We start from the raw sequence: 11,936 nt of genomic DNA on the forward strand, positions 1-11,936 counted from the left end.
CCATTTTTTTATGGACTTTGAAATCAGGTTAGAAACGTTTGTACAAAGTGACGCGCGCTCTTGCCTGGGGACGGTGTTATACGTGAATTGGTGGGGTTGTCGGTTTGAATGCAGTAAGAGATGTTGTTTTTTTAGTAAAAATTATTTTATTATATACAATTGAAATAATTGTGTATATCAAACGCAATGAGGATTAAATGGAATACAGGTATAATTAGTTTCTGCATTCTAAAAATTTGTCTGGTGTAGTTTACCTATGTTAAATGTGTCTTTGTATTTTTAGTTTGCGATGCTATGAATTATTTTATTACATTCAAAGTACTATTACCATAAAAAGTACGTTTAGAACACTAAATCTTATAAGATTGAAAAAAGACCTGTGACTATATGGTAAATTCTGTTTAATTTGAAAAGAAAGTTCATACGTAACATTCTATTCGCTATACGATTGTCATATCAGTGGAGTGTGTGATCTTTCCTTAGCCACTAGTTCATTTTTTCTTGCACGCAGCCGAATGTGACATTTTTTGCACGGTAAATGATTAACACTAAACGTGCCGCGACCGGTCAAATGACCGGTTTTAAAATTTGATTTAAATTTCTGCATTTTCTTCCGTCCATTTAACTTTATTAATCAGTTTCCAAATTTTTGTCTTTCCTTTTACCTCTGTTTCCATTAAAAAGAATTTATTCTCTAACTTGTTTACCTTTATTTTACAACTAATCATTTGATTGGTTACGGTAGGAAAAGTTGTGTATAAAGTGCCAGTCCAACACATTTCATATGATTAGGAGAATCCGGAGTTCCAATTTGATTATGGGTAGAAAGGAATGTCTAAACAATACTAAACAATTTCAAATGGAAATGTATCAAATAATTCACAATTTCCTGTATTTTTTTAAACAAACCGAACATTTTATATAGGTGTCTATACCAACTGAGGTGACTTTATATTTTCTATAAAAAAACATGTGCTAATTAAAGTGTGCATATAGTCAAATAGAATGTTAAAGTTAAAATATCCCAAGTTAATCAATCTTCGACACAAAAACCTTAACTGTCAGATGACGGAACAGGATCAATGATTAATTAATATCATTTTCAAAGGAATATTATTGAAAAATGATACTCCAACCATCAAAATGTAATATAATGAAACAGATTGGTTCCTAGTACATGAACGAAATACTTTATCATGATTCTCCATATTTCAACTGTCTGCAAAACATTCCATCATTCGACAATTATTATTCTTCCAGAGAACATAAAAACAACATCGACTGATTTTTCAAGAAAACTATAATTCTACTCATCTATTAAAAAAATAGTAATTCCAGAATCCTTAAAGTGCCTTTATTTACCGATCAAAGGCATACATGGTGGAATGCTCTTCTACACAATGCCGCCCATTCAATTTTACTTAATAACATTATCTTCCACCATCCACTGTTTTCCTGTTACATTTTTGCCCAGTTATGTGGAACTCACTGTACGTCAATACTTTCCACCCAACGATACATCATTCCGCGCTTAATTTCTTTGAACCATACGGCTGATATCAACGACACGAGAAACGCCGCGCGGACGCATAGAAGTATTTCCCCGGTGAAGTCGCGGTTAATAATGACGGAGCCAGTTAATCAAAGTGGCTTGACATCTCAAGGTCACCCTGCTATGTTTTTTTGCCGTCTCGAATAACGATCGAGAGTTAATTAAGAGAAACAAGTCGGAGAGCCGGCCAATCGAAAAAGCGCGCTGCTCGGAACGGAAAAAATGGCGGACGCGCGCGCACGCACGCACGCACGCACGCGGTCGTGGTTTCCCTGGCCGCGATCACTGGTAACGTTCCTTTTTCCCCAATTCTTTTTTTATCGTTCCCTCGATCCTCCCACTTGTTCGTCTTCTTCATCTGGTCGCGCCGCGATATGGCCGCGAGAGACTCGCCGGCACCACGGTTCCCACAACATCCTTTGTCCAGTCCGCTGGTGGAGCGAGAGCAGCGTATGGGAGGCGGCGCGCGAGCGAGAGAGACCGTAAGACACGGGCCCCGAACTAAAACTAAAACTAGTCTAACTGCATCCTGACGTCATCCGCGGCGCTATTTGCCTTAACCTTGAACGTTCTCTCCCCTGCCCTCCTTTTTCTCCGCGCAGCGAAAGAAAAGAAGCAGGATAACGCGAAGGAGAAGATGGAGCGGATGTGGAGCAGAGTGGGGGGTCGGTGGTTCTCTTGTTTGGACCAACTCCGGCACAATTAAAGTTCGTTCACACGTTTTCCTCGAATTTCAGCCATGGCGATCGATTTCGCGCAGCGCCGCCACCGCCGCCCCCGCCGCCTCACCGGACGACCCGGTCCCGCGACGATTATGAAAATTGCTTCGATCGTGGGCGAACGTGGATCTTGTTCGATCGCATACGAATGAGAATGTTCGTTTTATTCGAGCCCTTGATCCCCACCGACGATGGTTTAAGAGTTTTCCTTTCGTTCGCGGTGATGATTGTGGGAAAAATTATTCGTTTAACACGTTGGCTGCTATGGTGGTCATCGATGACCGGAACCTCGAAATTGTTTGAAAACAGTTACATTAAAAAAATTTATTTCGAATCAAAATATTTAGTAACATACTTAACTAGATAATAGCGTAACTTGAGTACTGTCATATTAAAGCATTAATAATGATTTCTAATACCATTTGCCTTTAATAGGGTATTCCGTATCATGTGTATTCTCTATAACTTTGCGCTTCTAAAACTTTGATAAAAGCATATAAAACTTGCAATTTTTTAGATATTTTCTTTTTAAGTTTGTTGAAGGCCATGGAAGGCATACATACTTGGAAGGTTTTTTGTAATCATTATTTATTTATTTTTATATGAACGTAATGTATATTACGTTATTTAATTGTTTATATTATATTATTAATTTATTATATTTTGGTATTAAATTTATATTAAATTTTTATGTAATAACAATATAATATTATTTAGTTACAAGAAGGAGTAAAAAATTCGGGACTGTATAGAATATTTTTGTTAAACTGTGTCTTTCAGAGTGTCATCACGCTAATTGTACAGCTTATTGGAAAGTATTTCCGCCATGGATAATTAGAATGCAGAAATAAAAATAATGATATTCCTAAGTGGAATAATAATAAATGTGAATACTAACTGAGGTATAATATAATTTTAAATACTTCCTTTTACATGGATTTGTTAAGCTTCTTAAATTTAATATTTTCTAAAATAGACGCTACAAATACAATGCATTATTCAGAATTAAATGCTTACTAAACGTACAAACATTAAATGCTTTCACAAGAAATGGAATAATTTACGTAGATAATTATAAGATCCTTTACATTTATCAGACTTTGCTCAAGTAAGCGCTAATGCGGCATTTAATTAGTTTTTCTGTCACCTATTATCCGTTTAACTTTCATACCGTGAAATTTCAAATAAACATAATTAAAAGTGAATAATAATAAATCATATTATATATAATTTATTCACTTATACCATTATAAGCGAATCAACTATACTATTGAATACGATTAACAAGTTAAATCGTTACTCTTAATTAACATCTTATAATGATAATCAATTAAACATTAAATCTTATACAAATCTTATATCGCATCGATTAACTTCTTATACAACAATAATAATCAATGTTTTTAACATATAGTGTCACTAATAATCCTGTTATGTAATCTAATATAAAATTTTGATTTCACTTAAAAATTCTGTTGGTTTCAGAGAAAATCTTTGTTTGAATGCAATTTAAAAACTACCAGGAAAAACAGTTTGCATATACGAATCCAACAGCCAATGTTAAACTCAACTTTGAATTCACTAAGGTGTAGATTTCAGCCAGATATAAAATCAAGTTAAGATTTAAAAGCTCCAAGCAATCGCCGATATTGGGTAACCAGCGTCACCCTTGTTAAGCGAAGGACCATCGGCAACACCAAAGGTTGCGGTAAACTCTAATCCGTCGTGTGCTCGTACAATTCTTTCTTGGACACGAGAATTTCTGGCTATTCCTCTCATTTGGCCGTGACGAGATCGAGAAATAATTCAAACCGCGAAAACCTATAATTTTGGTTCGCCGCGTCTCGCTTTAGATCTTATCGTTTGCGAACAAGGGAAGAGAGACAGAAGAGGAGGGAAGGACAAGATACTAAATGGGCGAGGGAAAGAGAGAAACAGAGGGGAAGAGTGAAAGACAAAAAAAAAAGACGAAGAAATATCATCGATACTATTGGTAAATACCGAAATACCGTTCCCGCGGGCGAATGCCGCGGGGACCAGTTTCGTGGTATTCACATTAGTTTTCGATGCGTCGTCGATCCACCATGGCGGGCACAGTTCGATTTCTTCTTCTTCGTCGCGTTCGTCCCTTCCTTTTTCTGCCTATCGATTGCCGGGCAGGCCACCACTCTTTTTCCACGGTTCCTGGCCCTCGCAAACACGAAACGCCGCGCGAAACGAGCCGCAAAAATCCTTTGTTCGCGCCCACGTGACGTGGTCATGAAGCGTGTTCCGTTTTGCGCGAGCGACGCTTCTGCGGCTCCGGCCTCGCTTAAACGACCGCACGTCGATGGCAATTAGAGGCGGGGAATCTGACGCTTTGTATAAACACCTTTTCCGCGTGAATAACACGTTTTCCGTGTACGCATTTTTGTGTAATTGCTGCGACTAATCTTTCGCCAATGCTGCTCGTGACTTTGAGTGTACTGTAAATAGAAAATGTTATTTTACTTCAAATGTATAATTACGTACATGGGTAAAGTAGAGTAAGTGTGGGATAATTTGATCAGATTTTTGTAAAGTTTTGAGCGTATTAAAATTTAGTTTATTACTTAACATATTGTTAATTGGTGACGAGTTGACTAGTATTTCCACAATTCGAATCGTTTACGAATTAAGTTATATTTTGACTTTATTCATTTTTACGTGAAGTCTGCATAGGTCTGTTTGAAAATGTTCTAGATCGTATTTGTTGGATTAAATTGTTTGAATTATTTAAAAATATTTTTATAATGTTTTTAGATTATACGTATACGTATAGCGAAACGATTCATTATTTGAATTTCATCGTCTGAACCTATGTAAATAAAAAATATATTATGTTAATTTTAGGCTTATGATTGATGAAATATTATACACATGAGGAGAAAGTCCGTTAATAAATCACAGTTACTAGCCGAATCTCTCGATCATTAAGGAATTACTGATTTAGTCGCGACATGGTCCTTCCGAAATCTGAACAAAATTCTTTCCCTTAATTCTAGCAATTTCCAGAGGAGCAGAATACCGCTGAATAAGGTTTTATGGCTGGTTCGTACATTCTGGACATTTTGTTTTCGGCCGAGCATTTCACGCTTCCACGGAATGGGAAAGAAGGGCTTAATTATTTTACGAGCGAAACATAATCACGCGCAATGATGGTTTTGCATTCCCTTATTTAATTGCTAATCCCTTAACAGCAGATTATGCATTTAATTACTTAATTCCTTTTTTATTGCTTGATGTAAGCAAATAAGTAACTTAACTGTGTCGGAATATAATAAAAGTTCTTGAAAATTTTTGTTAATACAGCGCAACTTTGATTATTGAATAAGTAACTTTAATTTTTCATGCCCTATTCTGGTTAATTTGAATTCAATTGAAGAAAATTTACTATACACCGTTTAACAAATCCTAACAACATATAAGTGAATTTTACATGTGTGCTTTTTATATACATTATTTCAAGTGTATGGAATCTAACACATTTCCTTAATTCAATTTTAATGTTAATTCTACATATGGGTTAATATTTCAGTATTAAACTAGTACGAGAATTCACATTTCAATATTACACCAACATAAGAGTTAATATTTCAATATTAAACGAACGTAAAAGTTAACCCTTTATAGGCCCGTGTAACTTTGAAGTTATATACCAATATATTGGCATCTTGTTGATTTATTCCATTTTGCATAGCAAAGTGGCGAATAAAATTAAGTAATTATTTGACTTAAACTTTTATACGCTCAGGCGTGAAAATTCAACGTTGTTGTAATTTCAACATTACAAGGTATATTAATGTATTAAAGTATATTAATTAATACAATTATTAAAATTATTGAATACCTAGTTAATTTCTATTTACAGATTGATATTCATTAATTTTGTACTACATACATTTTTTTATAATCACGAAAACAAATCCGGCCTACAGAGGGTTAAAAAATATTATAAAACCGTGTTTGCCAATTAATCATAAAATATTTTAATAGAATCATCGATAACAGTGAGATAATCGAATCAAACTAGACAATCACAAAGTAGGCAGCCTTGGTTGAAAAGACGATACCCCCAACGAGGTCGTCCGAAGAGAATCGACAGCCCGGGGCCGTAGTCGCCGCTGTAAATTAATTAATCCCCTAAACGCGCGCGCAATTAGTTGGCCCGTGGAACGATGAATATTGGAGGATTCCTGAAAAGCGTGGACCCGTGAATTCCGTTCGGCGAATTAATCCCGAAATTGCGGTAATAAAACAATCGATGCCCACGGCTGTGGATCGTTCGAGCAACGGTCAAGTGGTGGAACGACGCCGAAGGTACCGTTTCGTACCTGAGCTCTGGACACAATGAAGCAACCGATACGCGGGTCGCATCGTGCACTCTTCGGGGCCACTTGGTTCTATAAAGCGCGTCTCTGCCACTGGAAAGACCCGGTATATAACATTGTTTCCGAAACAATGGAATTTGCTGCCTCCCTTCTGCTGCCCTCGCGTTGAACTCTCTCCGGCTGTGGTCGGCTACACCTGCGCGGACAAGTGCACTTGTCCTTTCTTATCGTCGCTGCGCCACGGCAAATTATGATTGCCCTAATTTCTTTTGACTCACGGCTGCACGTCCTTGGGCTCCGCGGGAAGGAGAACATTGAGAACACGCTGAGATCAAGTGGTCACCGAAGTCTTACCATCAGGGATGAACCGACCGATAAGCTTGGACTCGTTTCGTAAGGGCAGTAATTAAGGGGTCGTTCCACTTTATTTGAGGCAAATGGACCAGTTATATTGAGTTTTTGTTGATCGTTGAGTACATGTGTAAGTAATTGTTCTTTTATTTAAGTTTCTATATTATCAAGATAATATCTGTCGACAATAACCTATTAATTCTATGTAGATATATTATCTTATCTTCTAATCGTAATTTGACGGAAAGATTTTAGGTATTCGATGATTTAGTATGAAGTACAGAGTTTCTTGTGGATGATAGTTTTTATATGTTAGGTAAAATGCAGAAGATAACCTTATAAACAGAGGTTGTTATTAATTGATTGTTCAATTAGTCTACTACTAAATTTACTTTATCTTACGTCGTTAAGGAAAATATTATTTACTCTATATTATAAAGGGTGTTTCAGTAAGAATTAGCACTTGGTTATCTCTGCTATTTTTAGAGATATAAAAAAACTTTGTTACAACTGTACAATTGCTACACTAATTTCTATTCATAAAAACTGTTATAATAGATACCTTTTATATATAATATATATTTAAATAATTATACGAATAAAACTTTATTTCAATAAGAACCATTATTCATAAATATATCAAATAGCATTTCCAGTGAGTATAAAAATTGAAAACGCATTTTGTTATTTTATTTTAATGTTCTATTATAACGAATATCATTCATCGTTGCAATTGTATGTTCCGTTCTCAAATGTCATACAATGATTTCGTCGATACTGCTTTGTTGCGAATAATTATCGCCAAGAAAATCAGAGAAAGGAGTGAAAGGAATAGAGGTTGAAATGCTTAAGTGTGAGGAGGAAGAATAGAAAAGAAGAGGAACGATCGTGGCGTCGACGACAATCGGTAATTTCTTCGGTCATCGATCATCGTGGAACGTGACGTGATTGGCCGGCGTTTCGGGGTTGCCGGTAGAACCAGGGCTTCTGATTGGGTCGCGGCAACTGTGAGAAAATCTCCTGCGAGAGTGCTCAATGCCTGTCGAGCGAGATGATTTATCGCAATGACACTCTTTTTTTTCGATTTTCCTTTCGCACACCACTACCAATGGGACCAATAACGCGCTACTGTTTGGGAGATGCAACGCATCGCCGAATTTCAAGGATGCACATCAATAATTTACAGTAATAATTTTTGAGGTCACAGAAAATGCCTCTCTTTGGATTTTTACTTTTTTTAGAAGTTTTGCAAACAGTTGTATATCACTTGTCAATCTAATAATAAAGGAAATAAATAAAAAAATTCTTATTTACGGCAATCGAAAACTATGAATAAAAATTTGACAATATGGTATTTTAGTTGAAGATTTAATTATTACTGATTTATTGTAATATATAGTAACATGTATAATTATTACAAAAGTTTTACATTATACTTCTTGATAGAAGATTTGTTTAAAACATTTTTTATATAATTATTATATATAATATTATTATAATATTATTATATATATACAATTATATATTTATATAATTATTAGGTTTTTAATACCCAACAATTCAAAATTCAATTGGCACACGATTAAAATTGATTTTATTTTATTCATTCACTTTATCCGTATTTAAGTTTAAAAATCCTTTTCTTTTCGATTTGTATTAACAATTAGTAACCAGCTTGTCTATTTTACTGGTAGTATTTATAATTACTATAGAATATAATATATTTGATTAAGTCTGTATCGTCTGACTAGACGAATACTTCACGAATCATATTAATCGTTTGATCAACAATCCTCTAATTAGAAATTGAAATGCGGGCTCTAAACAATGGTTTCTAATTGAATCGAACAGCATCGAAGTGAACTCGGGGGGAAGGCCCAACTCTTGCGACGTTGCAGTCTCAATCGCGGCTCTTTTTTTCATCCTGGTCGATGACGTGCATCTATGCGGCACGACACTCAGTGCGTTCGCCGTTATATTCGTAGCATGTAAATAATGCATCCGCTGCACCGCATCGCTGAGCGCTCCTGCGTCGAAATTTTCATAGGAGGGTGCGCTCCCAACAATGGACGATGATCGAGCTATTTTTGCAGGTTAGCCGACACGCCGCGTAAAACGATTTTTCGCTGTTGAAGACTCCCCGAATTATTGACGGGCCGAAGGAATTAAATTTCACCCGAACAACATTCTCAACTCACGAGGAAACGCAATTTTATGAAATCATGAAATTACGAAAAGTAATGGATTAAAGTCATCTACTGAATGGACAGGGTTTAAAGATTACTTATATATTGTATAAATAAGTATCAAGTAATAATTAATTAAGTAATAAAACAATACGGTCATAGTAATTGATATACTCTTTAAAATATAACTTTACTGTTAATAAATAGATATCATTAATTAGAAATATTATTTATCTTATTAATTTCGTGAAGTAATACTATTATTTCAGCAATGAAAAATCATATAGTACGTGTGTATACTAGATACAAAGTTCGGTAGAATAGTTCCCTGATTTTGAAAGGTAAATGAAGGGGACTATATGTTGCATCCAAACTTGCGTAGTACAATTAGGAAGAGCAAAATTTGTTTCGTCAAGCAAGCACTCTCTCATTACCGTGCATTCGATTGCAACATCACAGGAAACGACTAGGCGAGCGATGCTGAACTCCAAAATGAAACTTTAGGAACGTATAAGCTGTAATTGTAAGTATTTAGATGAGAACATTTTTAAAGTGGTAAACTAGTATTTGATTAAATAAGCAAAGTAATAAGCACTGCTGATTTCAATGCTTACTACTCTGCTTATATTACTGATCATAAATATTAAACACTTAAAAAACCAATGTATTTTATTTTTATAAATACCAACTGTTTTTCATTTGACCAATACCTAAAATAATACAATAAAACGTAATGCAATATAAGTGAATAACATCTAACTTTCTAACTTCTCTTTCAAAACCAGCAGATTACACTAATTTATACTGTTCAATGAATAATCAATAACTAAAAAGAAAGTACCAGAAACAAAGAATTGCTAATAACTAAATTATAACTGATTAGCCTGCAGACATTATAAGTACGTCCCTCTAGTTACTATCACTCGAATCACAGATCGTATACAGTACCGATTTCCAATACTTTATCCTGTACAAAGTAAGTATACGATCGCTTAAACAGTGGAAGGGGCTGTTGTCAGCGAACGTGCAGAGTAGTTTGGAAGAAGATGGCGATCGAATTTATCGGTCGATTACTTATGTAGACGCGGCGCGGCGGTTCGGGCTAATGCAGAGGCTGAAGAGTTAATTTAAAGAAGGGACCGTTCCGATTCCGGAATAATGCAAACGTTTCGTTGGTATCTGCTTACGAGGACGCGGGATCTGCAGTCTCTTTACGAGGGTGCATGTCAATGACCTCGAGGCCGGGAGTTCGAGTCGAGGGCTGACACACGGGGGTGGTCCTTGGATCGGGGGATGGGTACGGGGACCGTCGCGTTTCGGCATTTTTCTGATTGCCGTCCTATGGCAGGGGGTGATGAGCTGCTGTCGTTGCTACTTTGGGGTAGGTCGGCGCAGCAACGCCGCCTTGTGATTTAAGATACGCTGGGAAAAGGAGAAAGGAAATCCGTAAGAGAGGGTTATTTACTGACGGAACTCGAGACAGTTTATGTTCCACTTTCTCCTTTATTCCTCGATACAACGTTTTTGAATTTCCAGACAACGCCCGTTGAAAATTTGCCAACCATCGTAAATTTATATTTTCTATAGGGACAAAGGATTACGTGAACGATGCTTCATGACATAAACGCGACCCGATGCATTACGAAGCAATGTTTTATGTCCGTACGGTTTTTATTTATAGAGAAAGCGGAGTCGAGGCATGGGTCGAGGGCTGAACTTTTTGTCGACGTCGCTCGGGAAATGCAAGAATTGATAGTCTTTTAAGCGTTACGTACGAAGCGAGTCGAGTCGAGAAGGGCCGTCAAGGGACTCTTTAAGCGCCGTCCACAACGAGATTAGATATTGCAAATGGACGTGGCTTATCTCGGACGAAACGGCTGGCTGGACTTCAGCCCCGTTCGCGATAAGGCCGACTCCGGCCGGATTTCGCGCCCTCTTTTACGGTTCGACAGCAGTTTGCATTTGCATTTTTCTCAAATTTTCCTGGCCCTCAACGATTTTCGGTGTGCCTTTTGACGAAGTGATTACAGCCCACTCGTGCTTCATTTTATTCACGCACTATAACTAAATGCCGATAAATATCAGCTTTATGCTTTATATTTCATTTTATTTAGAAGCAGACTTCGATAAAAGTATATCAGGTCAGTGTATAAGTTCGTTAATGATCGTATTTGAATCATATGATGATTCTTTTTTGTGTTAGACGCAGAGTCCCTTTGTACTGGTGGGATACAGAAATTGACCGTAAGCTGGCAAGAAGTTATACATAACGAAGGTTAATATGTACGTCGTTGATTGAAATAGTAAAGTGTATTTTGTTTTCATTGTATCGAAATTCAAAAAATAAAGTTCCCTATAAATTTATGGATTATTATTCATTATACGTAATATAGTACGTTCTTGTAATTTGAAAATATTACGCAATTTTTTTCATCTTATAATTCAAATAATTCTTCTCTTGTTTTCTACTGACAACATTAATCTGGTTTTGTTTCGTTTAATGAAATCAGTACGAACTCGATATAAGTTTACTATATAAAATTAGCTGATTCATGTGTTAATGTATGACCAGACGAGAAGAAAAATTCTACGGCGCTTGCAAACTCCTTCCTATCGTTTGAAAGGGCAAAATTCGTATTTCGTATTCCGTGCAGATCCACGATAGACCGTGACACGTTTTAAACTGTGGGTAGGGTATGCTCGGAGTCAGCCGAGAGGACTACACGTGGAGTTTGTAATAATGCATGCAATAATTTTTTTAAAAATTCGCTCTCCTCGA

Source organism: Nomia melanderi, chromosome 5 (assembly GCF_051020985.1).
Source record: "Nomia melanderi isolate GNS246 chromosome 5, iyNomMela1, whole genome shotgun sequence".
Lineage (NCBI taxonomy): Eukaryota > Metazoa > Arthropoda > Insecta > Hymenoptera > Halictidae > Nomia > Nomia melanderi.